At 49.2% G+C, this 27,778-nt stretch overlaps 1 long non-coding RNA gene across 2 annotated transcripts in view; it reads left to right on the top strand.

Moving 5' to 3' along the window:
- LOC113594725 (uncharacterized) overlaps positions 1–27,778 on the top strand; it is a 117,050-nt gene that overhangs the window by 4,186 nt on the left and 85,086 nt on the right. Inside the window, exon 1 of one of the 2 annotated variants that reach the window (XR_008298414.1) lies at positions 1,383–8,570. The exons of the other annotated variant lie outside the window; for it this stretch is intronic. This is a non-coding gene — a long non-coding RNA (uncharacterized LOC113594725). Of the gene's footprint in view, positions 1–1,382; positions 8,571–27,778 lie in introns of those variants that run through there. 2 annotated transcript variants of the gene reach the window in all.

Genomic DNA, 27,778 nt, shown 5'->3' on the forward strand with positions numbered 1-27,778 from the left:
AGAGATATAACAATAAGCAAAAACAGACTATGGAGAGCTTGGTCTGCTAGGGGAATGAGACATTTACCAAAGAACCCCCAAATAAACGTGTAGAGTAATTACAAGCCAAAACAAGTGTTCCAAAGGGAAGCAGTATAAGAATATATAACAGAGGAAGCTGACCTGGCCTGGGGGTTCTGGGAAGGCTTCTCCCAGAAGCTGTGCTTAGGCTGAGATCAGAAAGATGGGTAGGAGTTCCTTAGGGCTGGGAGGGAGAGTATCCTAGGCCAAGGAACCACAAGAGCAAAAGTCCTGAGGTGGGAGCAAATCTAGTAATAGAGACAGAGCAAAGAGATGGGAGTTTGGGGCCAGCTGAGATTGAGGGGCCTACGGGCCAGGCCATATAGACCCTTGTCCTTGGTTGGGATTTGGTCTCCGTTCCAAGAAGAGTACAAGCATGGGGTTATAGGTTCAGACTTGGATTTTAGGAAGATGGCTGCATGGAGCATGGTTAGGATCAGTACAGCTCTCCCCACCCCCTAATTTCTTTGGCTTGGGGACTGTGCCATCTTCCCCACCCACAATCCCCCCCTTTAGCTTCCCTCCATGAAACCCCTCCCATTGCCCTTCTCACATTTTTGTGAGGATGAGGTCATCATGGGGGAGGGGAAGTATTTCCAGAACTCTAAGCCTCCTTTATCCTGAAGGGCTGGGGCAGCCCTGGGAGTGGGGTGGGAGGAACAAACACAGCTTACCTCCCTTCCCCCCATCTAGAGCCCCAACTAGCGCCCTGTCTCCTTCCATCCCAGGCTGTTGTGGAACACTAAGCTGTATGTATAAGAAGATATTTTTATGCAGTTTTATATTTTATGAAGGGCATTTATGATTCTTGCCACTATCACTGACTCCCCTTGGGGCCTTGGGCAGATTACCTCCACTTTAGGTCTCAGTTTACCTGTGCAAGGTTAATGGAAAGCAATTTAATGTTCAGCATGGTGACTGTAGTTAACATTACTGTATTATATACTTGGAATTTGTAAGAGAGTAGATCTTAAATGTTCTCGCCACACACATACACAGACTGGTAACTCCGTGAGGTGATTGATGTGTTAACTGACTTTGTTGTGGTAATTATTTCACAATATACATATAAGTCAAATCATCAAGTTGTATACTTTAAATTCATGCAATTTACTTATCAGTTATACCTCAATAAAGTGAAAACAATGTTTAATTCGTAGGCAGTACTGTTCAACAGAACTTACTTACAGATGCACATGTTCTGTATCTATGCTGTCCAACATGGTAGCTGCTAGCTACATATGGTCATTAAGACATTGAATTGTGGCTTTGAAAGGTGAGCTAGAAGAGCTGAATTATTTTATTTTTTTAAATTTTATTTTATTTTATTTATATTTTATTTTTAACGTACACTTAAATAGCCACATGTAGCTAGTGGCTACCATACTGGACAGCACAGGCAGATCTTAAACTTTTATGAGAATTTGACAGTTATAGACTCCATCTTAGAAAAATATCCACACACTCTATCATAGGTGGGCCCCTCCAGTCCCATTTGTGTATCCCAGGCAAGCAGAGCCAACTGCCTGGGGCTCAGGTTCCTCATCTACTCTGCCCCTCTTTCTGCCTTTGCCTGGAAGTAGAATGACTGGGATGACTCCAGGAACAAGCAGACCACAGTTTTATACCAAGATTTCTGTCCCCAGCCTGATGCACTCCCCACACATCTTTTTTTTTTTTAATTTAATTTTTTATTTTTTAAAATTTACATCCAAATTAGTTAGCATATAGAGCAACAATGATTTCAGGAGTAGATTCCTTAGTGCCCCTTACCCATTTAGCCCATCCCCCCTCCCACAACCCCTCCAGTAACCCTCAGTTTGTTCTCCATATTTATGAGTCTTTTCTGTTTTGTCCCCCTCCCTATTTTTATATTATTTTTGTTTCCCTTCCCTTAGGTTCATCTGTTTTGTCTCTTAAAGTCCTCATATGAGTGAAGTCATATGATTTTTGTCTTTCTCTGACTGACTAATTTCACTTAGCATAATACCCTCCAGTTCTATCCATGTAGTTGCAAAAGGCAAGATTTCAGTCTTTTTGATTGCCGAGTCATACTCCATTGTGTATATATACCACATCTTCTTTATCCATTCATCCATCGATGGACATTTGGGCTCTTTCCATACTTTGGCTATTGTTGATAGTGCTGCTATAAACACGGGGGTGCATGTGTCCCTTTGAAACAGCACACCTGTATCCCTTGGATAAATACCTAGTAGAGCAACTGCTGGGTTGTAGGGTAGTTCTATTTTTAGTATTTTGAGGAACTTCCTTACTGTTTTCCTGAGTGGCTGCACCAGCTTGCATTCCCATCCCCACACATCTAAAGAAAGGCAAGGTGGTGGATGAAGGCTAGGGTACAGGGGTGACATGAGGGACATTCAGTCTTTTTTCTCAGTCTTGACCTGACTTCCTCCTGTCCTGCTTCCCAGCAAGCCACCCGAATGCCACTGGGCTGGTTCCTCTTGGGACACAGAGCTCCAATGGAATGTGAGGCTGTACTCTGGAGATGGGATTGTGTCATGGGCCTGCAGTGTTTATAAATTGGAGGATTTGAAGTAGTCAGAGGGTGAAGACCTAGGCCAAGAGGGGGTGCCCCTTGGCCCCAGTCTAGCCCCTCTTGGTCTCCTTGCACTAGAAAAGGGAGTGATTATTGTGTGCTGTTCTGGACCTTCTACCTGAACTTCTACCTTCTACCTGTTTCTGCCTCCTCCTGGCCCCAGCACGAGCACTCACTCCTGATTTTTTACTGTTTTTCCAGATCAGCTGAGAGTCAGACACTGCCCCCATTCAGGAATATGGAGGTCTGAGGGGGCTCAGAGAAACTCACTCCCAGCCCTGCATGGATGCGTGTGTCCACTCAGTGCAGGGAGGGAATATTGTTCTCCCTTGTCCCTTGTCCTGCTGGATCCAGCCACTCCTCCTCAGAAAACTCCCTACATAGATCCATTTACAGGGGACCACCTTCACTAGGACTTGACTTTCTACCCTCTGCCCTCCTCTCCCTCCTTGCTGCTCTTGCCCACCCTCTCCTCCCTTATCTCTCAGATGTCCACCCCTTTGCCCCCCATCTGGAAAAAAATAGTTGGTCAGTTCCTGCCCCCCATAGAGTCTCTATTTCTTTGGTTTCAGCAGCTGTGCTGGACTGGTCAGACTCAGGCTCTGGGACTGACCCTGGTGTGGGACACATAGAGGGAGACAAATCTCCGAACCCCCTTGTCTTAGGCCCTCTAGAAGCAGAGCTTGTGGCCAGGATTCAGGTGAAAGCCCAGGGGGCTAAGGATGAGGAAGAGGGAAATATGTGCACAGAAGACACAAAGCAAGGTGGTGCAATGCCTTACTGTCTTGACTTGCTTCACATGGGCCACAGAAAGACACTGCAGTTTGCTTGGCCAGAGTGTGTGCACTCAGCATGCGGTGGGACTCCTCTAGAAGGCTGTAAGGAGGAAGCACACCTTGCAGTAGCCCATAGCTTCTACCCACAACCTATCCCCATGGGGCAAGGTTCACAGCAAGCTTCTGGGTTCTGTCAACCAACCCTTGGTGGCATTCAGAAACCACTATGAAGTATGGCCTTTCGTCTAAGCCTGAAGGTGGGGGGCAATGTCAGAGAGAGTAGGGAGGTAGTCAAGTCATTCGAGAAGAAAGGTTTCCATCTCAATATGGTCCAGCCCTCGTGCCACTGAGATCCATTCACGCCCTTGCATTATATCTGACTTCCCTACTACAACATGGGGCCTCCGGTTTTGTCCAAGAGAACAAAGCTGTCATTACTTTTTCTGCAGAAACGGAGGTACAGTCCACTGTAAACAAAACCCCTTCAAGGTAATGCTAGCTGTGATCCCAAGGAAGATAAGGACAGGAGGGTTAATGAAGCAAGCCTTAGTCCCCACTACTGTAGCTGGTCCTGATTCCGTAACTGATCTTGTCTCCCTCCTTCTCTTATCCTCAGTTAACCCTCTGCAGATCTAAACTACTTGCCAGATGAGATTTTATGGGCTTTCGTCCCTGGGAGCACTGATCCCTTGGTTGCCTTCCCTTTGGGGATTGTCACTGTTGAAGTTGTCCATCGTCAATTACAACTGGGTGGGAGTTTCTAAGAGATGTCCAGTGAAACTCCTGGCAGGGTTCAGACACAGCCTTCCCTGCCCTTATTGCATCGATATGTATTCTATCTACTGCTCTTATTCCTCCTGGCAATCAGGATCAATGGCTTGACCAATCCAGCAATGAATGTCCTTTTTTGCTATTGGTCCCCTGGCATGAAGAGCAGTCACAGCTTCCAGTTTAGTACGAATGTTACTCTGTTCCCTGGTACATACAGTTGCCACTGCATGGGAACTAGGACCCTTAACAAGCAGAGCCTAAAGTTTTGGGAACAAGAAGCAAAAACTGTGCAGATCTGAGAGTGAGATGGGCCACTTGCACTTCCACATTGATTATGGGACCTGTAATTTCCAGGTATAGGGGACAAAGTGCTATCAAACAAATACCATGTCCAGAAGTTCTGGGCCCAAACTCACACGTGTCATGTTTCTGCCAGCAATTTCTGAGCATTGCACAGGCTGCTCCACTGTTCTGCTAGGCCCACTGCTTCTGGGTGATGAGGTACAACTTAGTAAGACCAATGTATCTGTTGAATTTACCACGATTTCATTACCTCATAGCATATGCAAAAATTAATGCAAAATGGATCAAAATCTAAATGTAAGAGCTGATGATGTTTAAGTCTTAGGTGACCTCATTATTGTACCTTCCTTGTAGAAGCACTGTGGACAAGGAAGACAAACTCAAACCCCAAGCACACACTCGTTCTAGTAAGGACAAATAACTGTCCCCTCCAGGGTGGAAGGAAGGGATTCAGTGCAAGCCATGTGCCACCAGGGACTAGGCTGGTCTGCTGAGGAAGAGAACCACACCAGGTGTCCAGCATGGGGCTTGTAGGCAGGTTGAGCCCTCAGAGTGGTAGGATGAGCTCAGCCTTAGTGAGGGGAGCCCATGCTGTTGGGCCCATACATGACCCCCATTCCTGGCACCATGACCATTCTAATCAAAAGCTATTGTGCAGACATTTGAGGTGGACAGGAAAAGATTCACTCACCTCATGAATCATTGTGTCTGCTGTGTTGACAGCAACCTGGCATTTCTGTCTCCTTTCCTATCTCATTCCTATTCTCCTGCTCTGCAGGGTGTTTGAGACCCAGAAGTTTGCACGCTTGGTGCCCACTTCCAAAAGTCTGTCCATCTGTCTTTCCATAGCCCTCTTTCTCAGTGATCTTGGTTTTGTTCTTTCTAGGCTCCTGACCAATGAGCCAAGTGATTCACAACTTCCCAGGAGTCAGGGAATATCCACATCTCAGACCACGTCTTCTTCTACATGAAGCTGACAACCAAATGTACTGCTCAGAGTTTTTTGCGCACTGGATAGTACTTCCCCTGACCACTGTCTTTTGGTGTCACCCCTCAGAGGGCCATAATATGACATCAGTCCACCTCAGACTCTCACCACCATATCACACTGACCATCTGTGGGTCCCTTCCTTGTCATTGGGTGATCACAGGAACTCTGAGAAGCCACACAAGCTTTATGGCCCAATATCCCCCTCCACCCCTATCTGCCTGTGACTTCCTCTCTATTCCTGACTATTGGGAAGTGGTCCCTCACCCCTCTGGCCTCCAATTTCACTTCACACCCTTGTTGAACCAGGCCAGCAGGGAGATGGGGTGCTACTTCCTCCTGGGCCTTGGGGGTAGGGTGCTGCCTTCCCAATACCTTAGCATCCTCACAGCAGTAACAATATGGTAACAACATCAACAATAGCTCCTGCGCATGAGGTGCTCCTCGTGTGCCCCACAATGTGCTAATAGTCAGGGCCAAGACTAGAGCAAAAAGAACAAGGAGCTTAGGACACAAATTTTAAGAAGATCTCAGTGTCATACAAGTCCCAAATCCTTTAAATTTTGGGTTCCAGGCACTTGATTTTGTCTAGTCTTGACCCTACTAATAAACTCGTGGCATAGATTGTCTTCTTTCATTCTCATAAGTAAATACTATTGCCCCCATTTTACAGATGAGGTAACTGACTAGGAGGTTCATTTGACAAAGTCACTCTGTTGGCAACTGGCACAGCCATGTTTTTCTGACTTTAAGGCCTAAGCTCTTAGCCTCTCAGCTGTATTAGCCCATCTTAACCTGGCCTGAGCCCTGCGGGAAGCTCCCTGAGGGTGATCCTCCAGAAGAATCGAAATCCCACTCAGACGTGGGCCACGGGACCAGGTTGCACTGATGCAGGAAGGCTGCATCCGAGGACCTAGGGGAGAGTCCAACAGGATCAGTCAAGAAGATCTTTGGCTTCACGCAGGATAGAAGTCAAACATGAGCCAGAGAAAGTGAAAACAGAGTTTGCTGAATAGCATGAGTGAAGAAAATAGCGGAGTGTCTAGGAGGCTTGGGAAGGAGATAGGAATGAGTTTTGTCGTTGCTTGGGGCCATAGGGGGTTATACTGAAAAAAAGATCTAGGGTATGTGTTTCTTCAGGAGTCCATGGTAGGGTCCAATCAAAGGCGGGTGTCAGGTGAACAATAGGTGTTATTTCATAAGTTACTGAAGAAGGTAGGGGTATTGATGCCAGCATCATCTGAGGTTTGTTTGAAGGTAATGTCCTGGAACATGTTTGGGATCTGGCTTTTCTTAGATGTTATTAGGTGTTTGGGGCCTAGGACAAAACTCAGAGAAAGATGAACTTTCTTGCTCCCCCCCCCCCCTTGAAGTGGGAACATAGCTTCTTCCGCTTATTCACAGGCAAAATATGAAACATGAGTAAATGGGGCCTAGCGGAAAAACAGCAGAGATGCAACCTTTCTGCCATGGAGTGCCTTCAGCTTCCCTACTTCAGTACCACGCCTTTTCTCAGCGCTGGCAAAGCAGAAACACGTTTTGTGCAGGCAACCAGAGGAGGGGGCTGCGCCAGAATGGGCAGGAAGGGGGCGCTTTCCCGAGCATGTCCACTAGATGGCTCCCCAACACCGAGTCACTGAGCTCGGGTGACCGAGTGGGCGGCCCCCCAGTGGAGAGACGCAGAGCAAGGCCATCCCCTCTCCTCTGGCCAGCCTTCCCAGGACCCGGGGTTGACGGTCCCGACCCAGATATGAGCCTCGGCCGTCCTCCCGAGCTCTGCCCACCGACCCAGGTTTCAAATCCTCCTCTGCTCTCCCCACCCTCCGAATCCTCCAGGGGATGATGGACTCAGGGCGCGGAGGCTTCCCGGGGCACGCGGGAGAGTATCTTCTCAATTTCCTCTACGAATTGAGCCGTGCCCAGCGCCTCCCAGTGCCTCCACAGCACTGCCTCTTGCCTCCGTTCCCTTCCTGAATTCCCCAGGCCCTCCCTGTCACTCCCACCCTCTCAGCTTCTGCCAGTCTTCTGAGGCAGGGACCATTAAGGCCGTTTCCACAGATTTGGTGATGCAAATACATGCAAATATATGCAAATCGCCATGTAAAGGAGGCTTGCCACTGTGGTTCTAAGTGGCTGTCACAGCTTCTCTGACACCTGTTCTGAGAGACAGCTGCCCTGCCCCCCTCCTGCTCAGGAATCTATCTGATATTTACCCCCCTTTCTCTTCCAAAACTCTGGCTTCTGGTCCCCTTTCCTTCAGGGACCCTGGCTGGACACTTGGAGTCTTCTCTCCAAACTCTCTAGAGAGGGCAGGGAGGGAACCACATCTTATTGTGCACAGACTTTGGCCTCTGAAAATTACACCATTTCCTGGCTGTGTGGCCTTGGAAAAACAGCTGAACTTCTCTGAGCCTCAGTTTCATCAGCAGCAGAATGGGAATAATGATAGTATTCACCTCATAAGGTTGTTGTAAAGATTCCACTCAATACTACATGTAAAGTGCTAAGCACAGTACCTTTGAAGAACATAGGAAGTGCATTGGCTATTAACAATGTGATTATCATTGACCTTGCTGGTCATCGTATTCTGAGGGCTTGGGCTTTAAGACAGGTATGCAGATGGGCAGAGTTCTGGCATGCGCACATGGGGACTCATCCTTGTGCATGCATGTGCATACACGCGTGCACAGCTGACAGCCTCACGCACTGGCAGGGCACATGCTCGGGTACACACACATTCAGAAACACACACAGGAGGAGGCTGTGGGAGGTGGAATCTGAGTCATCGAGACCAGAGCTGTGGGTGGTGCTTTTGTCCTGATTTCCGGGGCTCCACGCTCCATTTCAAACAAGAAAATGTATGGGGGATGGCACAGCCAAGCCTCCAACTGAAGCTAGTTGTGTGGGCCCTTTCTTGCATCAGCCCCCTCCCCAGCTGGTCCCAACCCAGCTCTGTGTCATCTAGGCTTCTCTTTTCTCTGACCTTAATGCTACTAAGTCCCCACAGGTGGGGCTGGGCAGGCACACTGGGTCCTTGACGTCATAGCACAAGCCCTGGATGACATCATAGAGCAGGTGCTGCCTGCTCCCTGGAGCATGCCCTAGGAGCTTGGTAAGTGTAGTGGGGAAGGAGGTTTGGGGGAGGTAACATATGGTGGTAGTTAAGAGCCCGTAATTGGGAAGGAGACAGACCCAAGCTCAATTAAGTCCTGGTTCTGCGTGACCTTTGGTAGTTTCCTTAAGCTCTTTGGATCTCAATTTCTTCACCAGTAGAATGAGGTCAGTCATACCTAACTCAGAGGGTTTTTGTATCTTTTCAATGAGATAATGCACATAAACATGTACTTTATTCAGTGCTGCATGTACTGAATGTTCATATGTGGCTGTCATTGTGGATGATGCTTATTGAAGGTGAGAGCAGATTGTCTGGGCAGACCCACCCCTAGCAGTTTTATCTATTTCCTGTAGAGCTGCCCCTCCTCCCACACCACTCAGGCCAGGAGGGAAGGAGAGGGCAGTGCTGCCTGGTACATGGGGTCCCAGAGGGCCACGTCCTAGGTTTGACATGGGTGGAGATATCATGCATGTGTCTCGAGAGACAGGTTCAGCCAGCTTTTCTTCTCTCACTGGGGGATACTGGTCAAGATGGGACAGAGTCTTGAAAGTTCTTTCTTTAGAAAGAAAGACACTACCATTTACTGTATACCTACGATGTGCCAGGTACCATGCTGGGTGCTATTCCACGTGAGCTCTTTTTACCTTCCCAGCAGTCCTGTGAAGTAGCTCCTGGCATCCCCAGTGCACGAGACAAGGAGAAAATGAGCGACTTTCCCAAGGACACAGAGTGGGTAAACAGAGGAACTGGGATGCAGACAGACTCCCATTCCATGCTCTCTCTCTCACCACATCAGTGGTTTTAACTGATTCAGGTGGACTCCCTGAACATGGCATTAGGGAGTATCAGTTCCCTGAATGTGCAGGGGGAAGGTTCTCTATTTCTTGGGTCAGTCTCTTGAGAGCCTTGTGGGCAATGGCAGAGATGGTGTGAACTAGTTAATATACTGGAAGTGTCCCCAGGTGTCATGCACTTGGCTCCCAGCCAGTGGTTATATGACATCAGGGAAGGGACACAGGTGTATGGGACACAGGTGCATGGAGGTAGGGGGTGGCGTAGGGGCAGCCTAGACACCTGCTGAAGGCTCAGTCCTATGCCAGTGGGTAGGTGGGTGGGGAGGGGGAAGCAGCAGATGGACAGGGTTGGGGTGGGGGCAGGGATGCTGAGTCGGCTCTGAAGCCCAAGGTGACTCGAGAATCTGCCAAGAAGAGACAAATGTGAAGGAGAAGAAAGGAAGGGAGGGGAGGGGAGCTGTAGTGGAGGAGAAACTGAGGCAGCCCAGAAGGAAAATGGGGTCAGGGCAGATGATAGAAAAGGGTTTGCAGGGTCTGGGGCAAGATGACACAAGTTCTTAACCGAACTCTACTGGCAAGAATTGTTCTTTAGTTTCCTCAGCTACAAACCAGGGTACAAATAGTGCATGTACCCCAAGAACCTCTAGTTCTCCACCACTAGAACCTAAACTTCATTTTGGCCTAGTTGCCAAGGAACGAGCCACAGGGAACTTAGTTACTATCGGGCCCAGGAAGGGCCAACTTTGGAGGGCTCCAGGGGCTGGCTTCCCACCCCAGTCTAACCACATACTCATTTCTCCAAGCAATGGTCACTTTTTCCTCTGGCCCCAGATTGATAGGCCTGCATAGTAGGCGCTCCAAGAACATTCACTGAAAAGATGAAATGAACAATTGGCTGGTACATTGGTCAACAATTGCCCCTTAGCTGCTTTACTGTCAGCAAATAGTTCTGGAGCATCCACTTGTTCTTAGCAAAGAAGACTCAGTCCTTACCCTCAGGATCTAATAGATCAGTGAGTAAAGAGTCTAAGGTGGCAAAGAGTGCTAGCAGGGTGCCTTCAGAGGTGCTCCCAAACCAAGGCCAAGAGGAAAAGGTGGCCAATGTTTGGAGGAAAAAAATATGTGTGGTTAGGCTGGGTTGGGGAGCCAGCCCCTGGAGCCTTCTGAAACAGGCCCTTCCCGGCCCCAACAGTGATTAAGGTCCTTGTGGCTGGTTACTCGGCAGCCAGGCCGGAAGAAAAAGCCCGTAATTAACAAGCTGGCACTCACACAACCACATGTCGGCACGCCCAAGTGCTGGGATAGCTGTCTGTCAGTTGTAGCTGCTGGTGGAATTTTTTAGACAGCTGGGCTCAAGCCGGGAAATGAATATAAGTTACATTTCTATGCATCGTTGTTCGTGGTGGTAAAAAAAAATTAATCAGTGACATAGCTGTGACACATACTCATTTAAGAGTCTACAGAGAAATGTTCATTTGTCAGAGGCAGCAAAGAAGAGATTATGTGTCAGCTGGGGAGGGGTGAAATATTTATACAATGGCTAATAAACACCGGTGTGTAAGGGGGTCAATTGATTGTGTCAGTGGCCACATGACAAATACACCATTGAGCAGCCATGGGTACTACCCCTGTGCCCGGGGGCTCCATTCTGATGACAAATATACAACGTGTTACTGTTAATGCTCCCCACCGACCACTGGCTCGGCCCTCTTTGCCGTCTGGGCAACCGCAGATTACTAGGAAGCAGAAATCCCATGGAAGCTGCCTACCCCCAAATTCATTAAGTTGAACTTGAAGTTGGTAAATTACTCCCCAAATACCAAAACAGCTGCAAAAACACCATTTCTTTGTGTATGTGCTGTTTTTTAAAACTTCATGTTTCTGAATTTCAGAAGGCCCAGAAAATGATTGGTCTTTTTCCCTGTCTCTACCAAGACCATATACCAGCACTCCGATGCAGACCTCACTCTGCCCCATCCCCTCATGGGCACAGTGGTCTTTCTGGGCCTAGACCCCCACTTGCCATTGCCTAAAGGGATAGCAGTCGGATCAAGACATTTGTCATTCCCAGGGAGGAAGCCCTTGACTCTCACTTCCCTGTATGGACTTGTGAGAATGGCCATCAAGTTTTTCAGAAGGGGACGGACATCCTATCAGCAATGAACACCACTAGTTTTTGAGCCCCAGTCACATACCAGGCTCTGTGTCAAGCACTCTACATACATTATTTCACTGAGCCTTATACAACCCTTGAGGTAGGTCCAGCTGTATAGCAAGAAAACCAAAACTCAGTTTGTCTAAGGCTCCCAGTTACATGGTTGGAGGTGGGACTCCAAGCAGGTAGGACTCTGGAGCACAGCCTTCTCCATCCTGGCTTGCCTGTTCCACCATTGTTGGAGCTGTGTGTCTCATGGTTAACACCTGAAACTCTTTTCTTTTTTAAGTTTACTTATTTATTTTGGGAGAGAGAGCAAGCGAGCACGAGTGGGGAAGGGCCGAGGGAGAGGATCCCAAGCAGGTTCCATGCTGTCTGTGAAGAGCCCAACATGGGGCTGGATCCCATGAACCATGAGATCATGACCTGAGCTGAGATCAGTAGTCGGATGCTTAACTGACTGAGCCACCCAGGTGCCCCTAACACCTGAAAATCTTAATCCTCGTGTTGAAACAATTCAGATTCTAAGGGATTAATTTATAACCCAGAAGATTGTAAACTTGTGGAGGCAGAGGCTGTGTCCCAAGCTCTTTGCTCACTGCATTCACTCCAGAAAAACTTGGCTGATTCTCCTTTCTTAACTGGGGAGGGTAGAGCCACTACCAATCCCTAAAATGCTCCAACCATCTTGGCTGAGAACTATGGGACTTGTTCCCACCCCTGCCCCCGTGACTGAGAGAGGCCCCCTCCTCTCTTGTGCACCTGCTCCCAGCCTAGAACCTGCTGCCAGATGCTGTAATGCCCCTATCGTTCCTGTGAGGGCATCCAGCATCCAACATTGTCATTTGATTTGGAATGCGATGACACCCTGAGAAAACAGTTGCAGATGAAATTTCACACATATCTGTGAATGTGGAGATTATAGATAAGCACACGTTGCAGCTTGTTTTTACTTTTTAAAATGAGATTCCTTCCTTACAAAGTGGTATTCCACTTTAGATTTCCCACTGTGGAACTGTTAATAATAATAATATTAATGATAGTGATCATAATACAAGTTGTGTTTATTGAGCATTTATTATATGCTAAGTGCTTTGCGTGTTCTTTTGTATAATCCTCACAATCCCATTTTACAAATGAGAAAAACAGAGAAATTAAGTAATTTGCCCACAGACACACATAGCTAGTAGGAGGTGGGATTTGAACCTAGGTGTACCATCTGCAGGGCCTCTGGACTCTTATCCATTAAGGCCTGAGTTCTCTCGTATTGCACTGTAGTGACCCCACCCAGCCCAGCCCCTGACTTTAGCCATGTTGAAATACTCTAGCTCCACAGTTGGTCTTGTTTTCTTTGCACCTGGGCCTTTGCAAATGCTGTTCCCATTGTCTACAATGCCCTCCCTTCTATTTGCTCTCAGTTGGGTACCTCCTTGGGGACCACTGTGGAGAAGCTTTGGCTCTCATGTCTTACCCTATCCACAAACCATCCCCCTACCCTGGCCTCCAAAGTTTCCCCCAAGCACAGCCAAGGGTGCCCTAGAAGCCTGCCCTCCCATATTCCCACAGCCTGCAGGGCTGGCTCCAAGGGTCTAGGACAAAAGGTGACTGGGAAAGATCTTGCACAAGAGTGGACCACATTCCCAGTGCCAGCCCCATCCTCCACATGGCCTCCAGAGCATCCTTAACATAGTTCTGACCGGATCACTGCCCTGCCACATGCCCCTCTCAACACTGTACAAGCCTCATTTTTCCTCTCTCCTCCAGCCAAACTGTCTCACCTACGGGGTCCCTGAACAGGTGCTACTCTCTCTTGCCCTCGGCTCTTTCTGCTCGAAGCATCCTTCCTTCTTTCTCTGCTGCCTGACAGCTACTCATCTTTCAAGATTTCATTTTGGTTTCCCTTTCCTCCAGGAAGCCTTCCCAAACTTCTTGAGCCTGAGCTAGCTCCTGCAGAGCAGGAGATTGGGATACTGCCCACTGTGGTATTCCTAATGCCAGGCATGGAGGAAAGCCTCAATGAATGTTTGTCAAATGAATGTCTGAATAAATGAGTGATCTGGGAGTGCAGAGAACCATAGAGAAGAGAGATCCCTAAGAATCCCAGACTCCAGGGGAGGAGATTCTGGAAGTTAAGGGTCTGAGAAGGAGCCTCAGTTAAGCCAGGGAGAGCTTAAGGATGGGCTTCAATTTAGATTGTTCAAACAGACCAGCATTGTGCTCATGGATGTTAAAAGCTTTGTGGCCCCAGGAAAGTTACTTAAATTCTCTGAGCTTTGGCTACATCACCTGTAACATGGGGGCTAACGATATTACCAATATCATAAGGTTGTGTTGGGAATTAAATGGGATAACACAATTCAAGTCGTATATATGTTCTTGACAGCTACTGTTGTTGCTGCTGCTGTTGAGAGACTGACGAGGCAGAGGAGCTGAGAGGAGTGGCTGTATAAGCGACTCCAGGGTCCTGGGCAAGGGGACAATTAAGAGGAAGCTGTATCTGGGGCCCGGTTTTGGCCCCCACAGGCTGTGTGACCTCGGACAAGATTCTTCCCTCTCTGAGTCTTGGTTTTCTCCTCTACAAAATAAGGACATTAATCTCCCTTCCAGTAACTACCCAATAGGATTACTGTGGGAGATCATATGAGATAATATACATGAAAAAGCTTTGAAATGTGTTCAGGGCTGTATAAATGCAAGGGATTATGCTTATCTACAGGCAGTTTGTAGGGACTTAATTATTAGTCAGCATTTGCAGGCACCGAAGCTTTGGCGCAGCCCTGTAAATGTTCCCTTGGTAGCCCCTTGGTAGAGAAAGGGCCCGATGGAGGAACTGAGGCTGGGTTGTCAGCATGTGTTCAGAGGCCCTTGGCAGTGGAGAGTAGGGTGGGAAGGTGGCACTGAATGGTACAGCACTGGTACCCCCACCCCTTCCCCTGACAGGATCTGATCCCTGGTTCTAGGGCTTCTATCCACCCTTGCAGAGGTGGGAGTCTGCAGAGAGGGAGAGGAAACTCCTTGGCTTCAGGTGTGAAGGGCTTCAGATGCTGCCAGGGGCGCCTCTTCTGGGTTTGCTCCTGGCAGCTCGGCAGGCTGGAGGAGCTAGAGACAGGCAGCAGCTGGCGATGACTCGGCATTTGCTAGGCCTGACTGGCTGGTGAGGGAAAGAGGTGCCCGGCCTCCTGGTGTTTGCACACCCAGAGCTATGTTCTTTGGAGGGTGGAAAGGAGGTGGTCCCAGGTTTCCCAGATTGGCCTGCCCTCCAGAAGCTCAGAGCAAGCACAACTCTTCATCAGGGATAGGCAACCAAGCCTGAAAGGGCCCAGCCAGAGGAGTGCCCTAGCAGGGCATGGCCTGGGAGTGGATGGCTGTGGAGGAAGGGAATAAAAGATAGGTTGGAAAGCAAAGACCTGGCCCTGAGATGTCAGAAGTCATTCCTCTAAGACAGGGAGGAAGGTCAATGGGAGGTTCTAAAACAGGAGGCATGGAGTCCCAGTGACATCCATTCATTTATTTACTCACCCAAAATATATCTTGAGCACCTACTATGTAGCTGAAGATAGAGCAGTAAATAAGAGGGAGCTATCCCGACCTTGTGGAGTTTAGTCTTGCAAAAGAGACGGATATCAAGCATGCATATTCCCCAGGGGAAGTACAGGAGACTTCAGAAGGGGAAACAAGAGGCTCCACCCAGCCTCCACAGTGGAAAGGCCTTTCCTGAGAAATGAGGTTTGAGCTGAGGCCAGAAAGAGCCAGCCAGAATGGGGGTGGATTCAGTTCAATTCGACAAATATTTATGGCTCATCTACTTTTGATGAACCAACACACCAAGTCTCTGTCCTCAAGGAGTTAGATTTTGAAGGGAAAAGTGTCCCAGGAGGAAGGAACTGCATGTGTGTAGGCAAAGGCACAAGGGGCCCAGGATACCACAGGAGCCACCAGGAGCTTGGGTGCAGAGGGCAGAAGAGATGAGAGGCAAGGTGGGAACAGAAGACTCACCGTGGACCATATAGCGCATTTGGAGATTGTCCCAAGGCAGTGAATGAGATGCTTAGATTTGCGTGCTTGAAAAGCCACTCTCAAGTATCCAGTGGCACCAGGGGCAGATGAAAAGTCACATGTAGGAGCTTCTGTCCCATGTTCCCTGCTATCAGGCCAGGTGTGAAGGCAGGGCAGGGTGTATGTAGGCTGCATGTCTAAACTGCTGTCAGACTGTGTCTGTCACTGACCCAGTGTGGGAGGGACTGAGTAAGTGCGTCTGCCTCACGCCTCCTCACACCTTTATTAGCGTTGGTGAGCTAGCCGTGATCAACAATAATCCTCACGTGGGCCTGGCGCCTCTGTCCATTTGAGTTTTGCAAGAGATCTGCCCAGGAAGCAGAGCCAGTATTCCTACTCCCATTTTACAGATAATGATATCAATAACAATAGCTGACATTATTGAGTGTTTAACTGTGTGAAGAGCATGTGCATATACTACCTCATTCATTAGCCTCAGGAACCACCTCCATTTTACAGAAGCATTTACAGAGAATTGCCCAAGAGCACACAGCTTGTAAAGAGCAGAGCTGAGACCAGAACCCTGTCCTCCTGATTGCCTGTCCCCGCCCCAGGCCATCCTGGCCTCTGCTGTCTCCTTTCATTTCTCCTCTTGTTACGGCAATCTTCCTGAGCAGGCAGTAACCTGGTAGTGCTGGAACAGCCCCGTCTCCTGAGCTCAAATGGTGAGCTTCGTCCCTTCATACCCCTATCCCTACACCCTGTCTGCCTCCACCCCCACCCCCTTGCAGGCCAGGGCTCCTGAAATCCTGAGTCTTTGTGCCTGAAATCCGGCAGGCCCCAGCCCAGAGCAAGCACTGGTGCTCTCCTAAATCTTTCCAGAGCAGAGACCCCTCCTGCTTTCATCTCAGAGCCTCGCTGGGTCAGAATAGACAGGAGAGGCAGGATCGATGTGCAGAGAACTCAGTAATAATCCCCGCGCAGGCAGGCAGGCTTCTGTATAAAGACAGATTAAAAACTCATTGGGTTGAGATAAGGAAATAATTCAGCCAGTTGGCCACAGTGGGAAAGCCTGAGGCTGCAGGTGCTGGTGGTGGTACATGTGAGGGGGTGGCCTTGGGAAGCTGCACCTCCCCCACCTTCGCTTCACCCTCAGAGCCACCTTTGCTGCCTGCCTTGAAGCCAAAGCTGACAAATCCCAGTCCCCCAGGGAGCAATGAGGGGGAGGCAGGCTGGGGGAAGCCGAGAGCACAGTTGCTGCCTAGCTCCACACCCTGGTTTATTTCTTCCACAGCAGTGAAATTATTTTTCTCATTTATTTGTTTACTTGTGTGCTGTCTGTCTCCTCACCCAGACTATAAGCCCCACGAGGCCAGGGATCTGTTGGTCTTGCGTACTGCAGTGTCACCAGCACATAGTAGGGACTTCTTAATAACTGTTGAGTAAATGAACGCATGGGTTGGAATCCTGGCTCTTACCACGCACTTCTAGGTCTATGATCTCGCTGGGCCTCCGTCCCCTTGGCTGAAAAATGGGCCCAGTAGTATCCCCCAAAGATCTCAACCCAGCACCTGGCTCCTATGAGGGTCTAGATGAGGATTGTTAAACTGATCAGAAAATTGAAAATGTGTCTGACACGTGAGGCGCCATCAGGGGGAGCCCTTGTGCAAGGCGCTCGGCTAGCTGCGCCCTCCGCTGGCTCCGGGGTGAGTGCAACCAAGGCCGCCCCCTAGTCTTCCGCCCCCACCTTTGGGGGGGTTACCTCCTCCCCACTCGGGCCCATTCACACGCCCACCCCAACTCCGGCGCGCGTGCCTGCTCCGGGGACGGTCTCCGCAGCCCTGTGTCCCCTCCCCCTCTCCCGTCCCAGACTCCTTCCGCCCACGCGGCCCCATATGCTGGAAGAGCCTCCCACTCCCCATCTGTCGAGCCACTTCCTCGCCGCCGTCCCCTCCTCCGGGAAGCTGGTCGTGATTGAGGGGTGGAGGAGGGCCGACGTCTCACGGAACAACCTCCTTCCACGCCCCACTCCCCCAGCCACCGGGCTTTGCAAAAATGCCCTCTGCCTTGTGGGCACGAACGCAGGGCCAACCTCTGATCCTGGAGTTGGGATGTGCGAACTGATGCAAGTGAGAACCCTGTGTGTGCTGAATTCAGTCCTGTGGGCAAACGTGCCGAGGCGGAGAGTGGGAGGGCCTGGAAGGACACCCTAGTGTCAGGCGGGCTGACTGGTGGCCTGCTCCTCTGGCCCTGCAGCACGCAGGTGCCAGATCCCAGGGTCAAGCTCCCAGGCAGTCAACTCAGTGACCGGGGCAGGCACTTGGAAACGAGGGACAGAGCCACAGTCACTAGGAGCGGACACACGGCCGAAGGAGCACGGTGTGGAGGAACACGGCTTCCTTTTCTCGCCTGAAGGACCGGTTTCTTTTCGCAGATTGATTATTGCTGTGTGTGTGTGTGTGTGAGTGTGTGTGTGTGTGTGTGTGTGTGTGTGAGTGTGTGTGTGTGTGTGTGTGTGTGTGTGCGCGCGCGCGCGCACTTTCGGGTGTTCTTAGTTGGCTTTTTTTTTTTTAATGTACCTTGCTTGTCTAATGAATGTTTGATTGCACCTACATCCGGAGGCTGTTTTAATGAAAGGTGAAGGCTCCAAGAGGGAAATAAATAAAGGATCATTTCCCCATCCTCTGACCCCCCTCCTCGCCCAACAACAGCTCTGCATCCACAGCTGTCTTCTGGAGCCTATGCCCCCGTGAAAGTATTCTGTTCCTGTTTGAATGTTCCTATGTAAATGCTGCTGCTCTCCCGAGGAAATCACACCCTTCAATCGGTCACTCCCAGGGCTTTTATTAAGGGTGTGAGGGGGGAGATGAATGAGGGGACAGAAGCTCTCAGGGAGAGGAGGAAGCCTTCCTAGCTGGCCTGAAAGCTTAACTGCAGATTTGCTCACCCATTGGTTGAGCTCATGCCCACTGTGTGCTTGGCCTTTTGCTGAGAGCTATGGATACAGAGAAAGCAGACACAGGTTAGTACCAGTGTCATCAGTTCAATTCATCAACTGTTTGTTTAGCATCCCAGGACCACATTTTGACCCTGAGGAATTAAGTTCGGAGAGCTACAGTTTCCTCATCTGTAGAATGGAAATGAGGAGCAGCTGGGTGGCTCAGTTGGTTAAGTGTCCGACTTTGGTTCTGATCATGATCTCATGTTTTGTGGATTCGGGTCCTGTGTTCGGCTCTGTGCTGACAGCTCAGAGCCTGGAGCCTGCTTCAGATTTTGTGTCTCCCTCTCTCTCTGCCCCTCCCCTACTCATGTTCTGTCTCTCTCTCTCTCTCTGTCAAAAATAAACATTAAAAAATATTAAAATGAAGATGAAAATGAGATCGCAGGTGTAAAGTTCTTAGTACTGTGCCTGGCACAAAGTAAGCACTTAATAAATGCTATTCTTATTATTTTATTATTATTATCTACTATGTAGGTAGCAGTGTAAGGACTGTGAGAGGGCAAAGCATTGGGGCACAGACCTAGCTGAACTCTGTCCCATCCACCCCTCAGCAGATAACTGCTGAATGCCTAGGTACCAAGTGTTTTCTGCCTTGTGAACACAGTGGTGAGACAGGTAGACCTGGCCTCCGTGCACAGAGAGCTTGTGGGTAGCAGAGAAGATCAGATCCCTACACAGGCTCTTTGGTGGCAGGGTGGGCAGAGCTCTAACACAGCAAGCACAGGAAGCTGTGGGAGCTCAGAGCAGGGGTACTTTACCCTGTCTTCCCTGCAGAAGGCAGTTTAGCTAGACGGAGGTGTGGAGGGTGGGGTGAGGATGTGTGACAGATGGGTCAGAGAATGTCCTAGGCATGTGGAACTGCCTGCTGGAAGGCACAGAGGTTAAGAGAATGAACTCATGGTTGGTTATAGAAATGAAATATCAGTTTCTTATGATGGTGAACAGACAGCTTTGGGATAAGATGCCTAGATTCAAATCTTTGGTCTGCTGTTTCCTAGCTGCATGACCTTGGTCACGTTATTTAACCTCTCTGTGCCTCAGTTTCCTATTCTGTAAAATGGGTATATTCCTAATAAGGAGTTAATAATAGTGCCCATTTCATTGGATTGTTGTGCACGGTAAATGAAATGATACCCATAAAGGGCTTAGCCCAGGTCTGGCATAAGGTAAACATTCAATAACTGTTAAACAGTAATATTATTCACTTTGCTAAAGGTGAGACCACAGCATTGGGAGGTGAGTGGGAGGTTCAGATCATGAAGGACCTTATAATCCATGTTAAGGTGTTTGAACAAGCCTAAAAACAATGGGGAATTAGTGGAGCAACAAGATCAAATCTGTAGTCATCCTTGGCATCATTCTGAACTCCTCTCTCTCTCTCTCTCTTTTTTTTCTGGGCTCCTCTCTTTCACTCTCCACATCCAATTCATTAGCAGATATTGTCATCTCTCCCTTCATAAATCACCCAGCGTCTGACCACTTCTTACCACTTCCACAGCCACCACCCTGGTCCAAGCCATCATTGTCTCTCCCCACATTGTTCCAGTGGCCTCCTAACTAGTCTCCCTAATTCCCCCCTTGTCCCCCTACAATCAGTTCTCCATGAAGGAGCTAGAGGGATCTCGTTAAAATGTAGATCAAATTGTGTCACTTCTCTGTTCAAACCCTCCAATGGCTTCACATCGTTCTCAGAGTCAAAGCCAAAGGTTTTTAAATGGCCTACAAACCCTGCAAGGTGTGGCCTCTTGCCAAACCTCTCCCTCTTCTCCTACTCCTCTAGCCTTGCTGGTCTCTGTGCAGTTCCTCAAAACATGAACTTGCCAAGCACAGTCCCAGCTGAGGATTTCGTGCTTGCTGTTCCATCTGCCTGGAAGAGCCCCAGGTGTCAGTGAGGTCACTCCTTTCTTCCTTCAGATGTCTGCTCAGTGAGGGCTCCCCCCCCCAACACCCATCTTTTGAGTAAAAGGCCTCTCTCCTGCCTGAGCACTCCATATTTCCCTCCTCTGCTTTTTTCTGTCCATGACAGTTACCACTCTCTAGATACTATATATTGACTTGGATTATTTCTTATTGGCCTCCACCTCCCCGCTGGAATATAAGGTCCATGAGGGCAAGGGCTTTGTCTTATTTCTTGCTTTGCCCGGCATACAGAACTGTGGCATGGCACGTCGTAAGCTCTTGATAACTATTTGTTGAATGAAGAAGAAATAAATGAGTATGCATCAGAGAAAGACCACTGTGATGTGGTGTTCACAGTGGATGGGGTGGGGTGGGGCAACAGTGGTGGCAGTATGGGGGAACTTGGTAATTTCCCCAGGGAAGGCTGATGGACAGTTTGCATGGGCCACAGTGGCAGAGCTGGAAAGCAGGGTGTGGTCTGGAGAGAGGCTTAGGTGTCTGTAGAGTTTGGGGACTGTCCAGCTGTGAGAGAAAGGATGAGGTGAAAGCCAGTGATGCTGGCCCATTTTTGGTCTGGCATCTTGATGAACAGTGGTTCTTGTGACACAGTTGGGGAAGGGGAAGCAGCTTGGGTTGAGAGGTTTTTGATATAAGCCTATCTGAACCTCAGTTGCCTTATTTGTAGAATGAGAAGGATTCTACATCCCCACTTTCTGCTTTCTGGGGTGGTTATGGAGACAGAGATAAAAGAAATGGAAGTCCTATGTATGAGTGTCTAGTGGGTTCCCATATATGAAGGAGCATTAGTATTGGTATTCGTAGTAGTAGTAGGAGTAGTATAGTAGTAGTACTGTTAGTATTATTATTAAAATCCATCATTTGGGGAGATCTGACAGGCCAGTGAGATGAGAACCTGCGGCAGAACCTAATCAAATGCCAGCCTAGGTCGAAGCAAATGCCAGAAAGCACAATTCAGTCGATATATGCAGTGGGTGGTCAGGGAGGGGAGAGAATATTGCGGGCTGAGCTGTTGGAGGCTGTTCAGAGCGGGGCCTGCTGGATCTTGGATTGAGGAAAAGGGGAGCAAGAGTAAATATTGGGGTTTGGTGAGAGGCCTGTAGGCAGAAAGGCCATAGGGTAGCTTGGAGATCTGGTGGTATGCAGGGACCCCTGGACATAAGATGAATGATTTGACCACCAGTGGACCTCCTCCTCCCCGCCTCCACCTGCCAGTTGAGAGAATCATGGTGATCCTCAGGCAAGGGACAGAGAGCACAAATCCTGGGTGACGGAGCAAAAACCCCACCCCCCACTCCCCAGCCCCTGGGCCCAATGAGGGTATCAGGAACCTGTCCCAGACAAGAGAAAGAGTAGATGGGCAAACAGGGGAGGGAAATGTTGGGGCAGCTGAGCCTCCTGCCCAGAGTCAAAGAAGGTTGAGGAATAGGGAGCTGGAGATTTCCTTGGGCAGCCATTGGCAGGATGACAGTGTTGATCTGGTTTTTGGTTTCTGTTCAGAGGTATGGGGCCTGGTCTCCGGCCTTGCAGAGGGCCTGGCTGACTGGTGGACCCAGGCAGCTACTTCCGCCCTCACCAAGTAGAGGAGCAAGCTGCTCATCCCACTCTGCTGCACCCTCCATAGTGCTAGAGAGAGTCAGAGCTATGTCAATATGAGACACTTAGGGTCCTCCAAAGTGATGGGCCCAACTATAGGATGACTGGTTCTCAAACTGGTTTATGAGTTGTGGTTACATGTTTCCACTTCTAGGAATGTTTCCCCCCACCTCATACCTAGCCAGCTTGTGAGCCTTCATCCACTTTTTAGTTCAGGTCTCAGGCCCTCTCTGGCCACCATGTTTCAGGTAGTTCTCCCACTCCCTCCCTGTCACCTCATCTGTTTCCCTAGAAAGCATGTCTCACCATCTGAAATCATATCTTCTACTGTCTTATTAATAATTCCTTGTATGCTTACTTGAACTGGATTATAAACTCCATGAGGCTGTGACCCTGGCCTGTCTTGTTCATCTCTCTCTCTCCAATACCTAGAATGGTGCCTGGTACATATTAGATGCTTAATAAATTATGTGTAAAATGAAGGAATTAGGTGCATGAAGGAATTCATTCTCCTACCACTCACACCCAAAAATGACAAGGAGAAAATCATATATATGTGAGCACATAGGTATGGCCATGGAGTACCTCTAAAAAGGTTGGGCCAACCCCAAGCTGCAAGGCCCATGAGCTCAAGACAGTGTGTGTATGTGTGTGTTTTGGTAAGAAGAGAGAAAGCCACCACTTGCAAGCTGAGGCTCCTGCTGTATCAAATGCAGGGATTCCCAGAGCCCTGGTCAAAAGCCAGCTTCTTTTGGGCAGTAGGAGAGAGGAAGTGAGGAGGGATTCTGAAGGTGCCCCTGGAAGTATGTGGCCCTTGCAAGACCTCATACTGCCAGCCGGGGGCGCCCAACCAAGTATGACCACATCATCCCCACAGCTTCCAGACCAACTGAACACCACCTCCCCCCATACTACCCCTCCTACCAGAGAAAGTGTCAATGTGAAGAGGGAGAATTTGCGCTCTCAAGTGTGACCTGGGGTTGGTGATGAATACCAGAGATGGTAGGATCAACTAGAATAACATGTCACACGGTGGGCTGCGTTCAGGAATGCTGGATTGGGTAACTGGCAAATTGAAAGGCTGCTTCATACTATAATGGTTAAAGAAAAAGGGAATTATCTCATGCCTTTCTTTTCGTCTATCAAGGTGTCAGCGTATGCTAATTACCTGGCAGAGGCTTCAACGGGAAGAGGAAGAACAACTATTATATTTCTGAGGAAAGATTTATCTTGTGTTATTGGCGCCAGTCGGAGAAGGAGGTGGGGGTATTAGGGGGTCAGAGAGGCAAAGTGAGAACTGTTCCTTGACTCCAATGGAATTGAAATGCCTTTGAACTGAGACTTCTCTCCTAAGATGAGAAATAATAAGCCTTGTTGGGAGAAGCTTTGCCCTAAGCCTGTCAGGGGAGGGGACAGGATGGGCAGAGAGCTCCAGTGTCCTAGGAGATTGTGGGAGGATCAGGCCTGGTGCAGCTGGCTGTGGAAGGCATGTGAGATTCCTCCATTCATTGATTGATTGATTATTCATTGACTGATTACATTAACAGGGAGTATAAGATGGGGGAGGAGGTTAAGAAACACAAGCTTGGAGTTAGGCAATGCTGGGTTTTAAATCCTGGCTCCACTACTTAGCTGTGGTCCCTGGCACATCTTTCAGAGCCTCTGTTTCCTCATCTGTGAGGAAAATAATACCCCCTTTATATGGTTCCTATCACAACTAAAGGCGGTCACGAAGGGAAGTGCTGAGTGCAGTTCAGTAGTAGCAGCTGTGGATATGATTATTCAACAAATATTTTCTGTGTACCTACTGTGGTTCAAGCCTCTGGGAAAACAAGGGTGAGTAAGACAGTTGCCCTCAAGGAGCTTATCACAATATGGAGGATCTGTGTCTCCTTTGGTTCCTGCTCTCTCAGAGGTCCCAGAAAGTGGGGAAAGGTGGGGAGAGGGGACAGGGAAAGGTCCTCAAGCCTTAAATAAGGCTATGATAGCACCCATAATAATAATAATAATAATAATACCAACAGTTAAATTGAATACTTGGCATATATGAACTCAAAGGGAGATCTGGTAGGTGGAGGCCAAAGGATGAGTCCAAGATCTGAAAGAAAGGGGACAGGCTGCCTGCAGGAGTTGCTGGTCAGAACGTGAGTGCTCGAGATCAACCCTGGGGCCTAATACCTCTGGGGGCTCTGGGGTCAGGTAAACTGACCTCTCATTTGTTAACCTCCTGCCTATGTTGAATCCCAGCCATCCCCAAGCCCCTCCCTTCAGAATCAGTGGGCCTGGAGCAAGTGATCTGGAGAGAGGTAGCCTGCTGTGGTGGGACGTGTGCTGGCTGTGGCCGCTGAGGGATCTGTGTTCCAGTGTTACTTCTGACACTTCTCACTTGGGTGGACTTGGGCCAGTTCCTTAGCCTTGCTGTTAAATAAATTTCAAAAGGCCTAACTGTGGGGTGGTTGGGCAGATTAAGAAGGCATTCAAAGCACCTGGCACACAGTAGGTATTCCCAAATGGTGGAGACGATTTCTAAAATTGGCCCTCCTTGCAGACTGTGTCTGGATCAGTGCCAGCCTTAACCCGTGTGACCCGGAGAGGCGTTTAGTGCTCTGGAAATGGCAGAGAAAGGAATGGGGGTACCACCAGGTGGGTTGTGTGAAAGGCAGAGACTTTGAGCAGGTAATGGCTGTCAGGGACCAGCAAATCACAGGTGTCTCAGAAACAACAGGAGTTACACTCAGACACCAAAGAACAAACACGCAGCACAAGACGTTTTGCCAAAGCAAAGCTGTTTTGATCGTTCCCGGATGTGACATGTATCGCATGAGGAAAGAGAGCCTCTTGCACTGAGGCTGCCTAATTGACAGCCCACAGCTCCACGCAGAGTAGCACAGGGCAGGGTAGGGGATAGAGGCAGAACAGCCCACCCTCACACTGCCTTGTCCCTCCTTCCCCAGGCCAGCCTTCATCAGCCTGGCCACCCTCAGCTGCTCTGTCTGTGAAGGGAGGGAGGCTCATTATTCCCAAAGCCTCCAGATCTAGCCCCGGCCTTTCACCTCTCTAGCCCCATCCTACATCACTCCTGGAAACCAGGCTATGTGTCAGTTTAAGTGAACTTCGAAACTTCGCCACACGCACCAGGCTCTCCCTCACCTCCAGGCCTTTGCATAAGCTGTTGTCTCTGCCTTGGATTCCTCTGCTCCTCAACCCTCCCACCCACCTGGCTAGTGTTGGCAGATGCCTACCTAATATCAAAAGTAATAGCAGTTTACATTTATTGAACACCTACTCTGTGCTAAGTGCTTCCCAAATGTTACCTTGTTTAATCCTCACAACAATGACAAGGAAAAATAATCATAGTTGACAGGGAGTAGATGGCCACCCTTTGCCAGGTACTGGTCCCAGTGCTTTATATATATTAACTCACTTAATCCTTACAACCCCTAAGGGTAAGTTACTATTATAATCCTTATTTTACACATGAGGAAACTGAGACACAGAGTGGTGCAGTGACTTGCCCGGGCTCACCAGCTAGAAGTAGCAGAGGCAAGTTCCAGCTCAGGAGTTAATCGCCACTATACCATCTGCCTCCTGTATATCTTTTAAGGATGCAGTCCAGGGGCCACCTCCTCCTGGAATCCTCCTCTTCCCTTGGTTGGGTCAGGAGCTTCCTGTGGGCTTCCGTGGCTCTCTGTGCTTTACAACATCTTTCTGTCCACTCCCTATGAGCACCTACCATGCTATGAGGTAGCAAGTTTGCTTGCCTGTCCCCTGCTGGTCTGGCAACTTCTGATAATAGGGAGTATCTGCCTGGTTCACTGCTGTGGCCTCCAAGCCTAGTACAATGGGCTCCAGATATATTTGTTGAATGCCTGCCTGAATCCTGTTGGGGCACATTCCTGTTCTGGCTCCCCCTTTTCAATCCCAAGGACTGTAAAACCCTACTGTATGCATTAACTGGAGTACAAAAACATTCAATCACATAAAATCTGGGTTCTCATTTTTGTAGGGTTAGCAAGAAACAATATTTTTCCATCCATATGAATTGGCACAAAAAGTAAAGAATGTAAGACTTCTGTACACAGCTGACTCCAGGCTGCACTGAGGACGTTCCAGATGATCACAGGGCAGTCACTTCCTGATACCCCCATTCACTTCTGAGAAGTATGGTTGGGCATAGAACAGGAGCCCCACAGCACTCTTTAGATCTGAATTTGTGTTTCTCCAGGGGAGGCTTAGGGAAGGAGCTGGGGCGTCAGAGGGGCCCTGGAGAAGGTGAGGGGCTCTGGTTTCATTCCACCCAAACCTTTCTGAGTGTATTTTCCCACTTCCAGGGTGGCTAGTTGTTGGCCATCCACCTTTGGTGATGGTGCACAGGTAATAAGCTCAGGTGCAGAGGAATGGAAGAGACGGACAGCTCATAGAAGAGTGAGATTCATCAGGGGGGCAAGTCCAGGTAGACTCCTTGGAGGAGGTGGCATTTCATCTGGCCTCTGCCCCCTGCTGGCCTTTCCCCTGTGATTACAGAGATCTCAGAAATGTCATACGGGTCTTGGCCTGGGTTTAGTCTTTGAGTCGATGACAATTTGAGGAGAGGTTATGACAACCTGTAGGAGATGAGAAGCAAGTCCCCCTCATGGCACCACTATCCATGCCCACCCCTAGCTATGCAGCCTGTCTGGCCAAGCTGGGAGGTGTGGGAGCCTTACTTTCTTCACCAATAAAATGTAGACAATGATAATACCTTCCTCCCAGGCCTGTGGTGAAGATCAAATGAGAGAATGCAGGCAAAAGCGTCTTATATGCTATAAAAGGCTCTGACAAATGCTCATTATTTCTTCCTATTCTTCTCCTGGAATTTATCAAACACTTTATGGGCCCTGCAGGTATTTTTCTGCCTCCATCCTGTGTGGCTTTCTCTGGCCCACGAATCTCCTCTCCTCTCCTGCTGTGCTTTAGGGAAGGCAGGGTAGCACCATGGTTAAGGAGGGAAGGGGGCAGACTGGTCTAGGCTTGAACACTGACCCCGCCTCTTTCTAGAGGGTGACCTGGGGCAAGTCACACAACTCCTCTGAGCCCTTCAGTTTCCTTGTATAAAACAAGTGTGAACATCGAATGGAACCCATAAGGTTGGATGTGAGGCTTAAATGAATTACTTTGTGCAAAGTTCTTAGGACTGTGCCTATTGTTTAAGAGATGTACACTGTGCTGTGGCTGTTGTTAGGCTGGGTGCGACTATACCTTGGTTCTTTGAGTGGCGGTATCAGTGGAAAGAGACACCTGCCACAATTTTCATAGGCTTCCTTGTCTCCACACTCGGGAAGGGGGTAGGACAAGAAGCAGATCAGGTGTTCATTCATTCAGCAAGCAGTGTTTGAGTGTCTACTCTGTGCCAGGCACTCCCGGAGTAACAGTGGCTGAGTTACAACTCCCATCCTTGGGAAGCTCAGGCTGCAATGAGGAAGGTCTTTATCATTCACTCATTCAGTTGGTCGATTATCACCTGTTTGCTGGGGTCTCCCAGAGCGGGTTTCATGTTGGGCTCTGGGGCACAGGGCTGGGGGCAAGACTGGGAGCCAGAGAAGCAGAGGTCTGGATGGGGTCTCTTGAAGTCTCTGTCTCTCCCGGGTATGTCTTCCCACCTCCGGTCACTTGGCCTCAGACTCCCTAGCTGGTTGTCAGAGAGTCGCTTGAGCTGGTCCCCAACCCCCTGGCCCACACCAACAATCCAGATTTCTGAGCTAGGATG

Source organism: Acinonyx jubatus, chromosome A1 (assembly GCF_027475565.1).
Source record: "Acinonyx jubatus isolate Ajub_Pintada_27869175 chromosome A1, VMU_Ajub_asm_v1.0, whole genome shotgun sequence".
NCBI classification, from domain to species: domain Eukaryota; kingdom Metazoa; phylum Chordata; class Mammalia; order Carnivora; family Felidae; genus Acinonyx; species Acinonyx jubatus.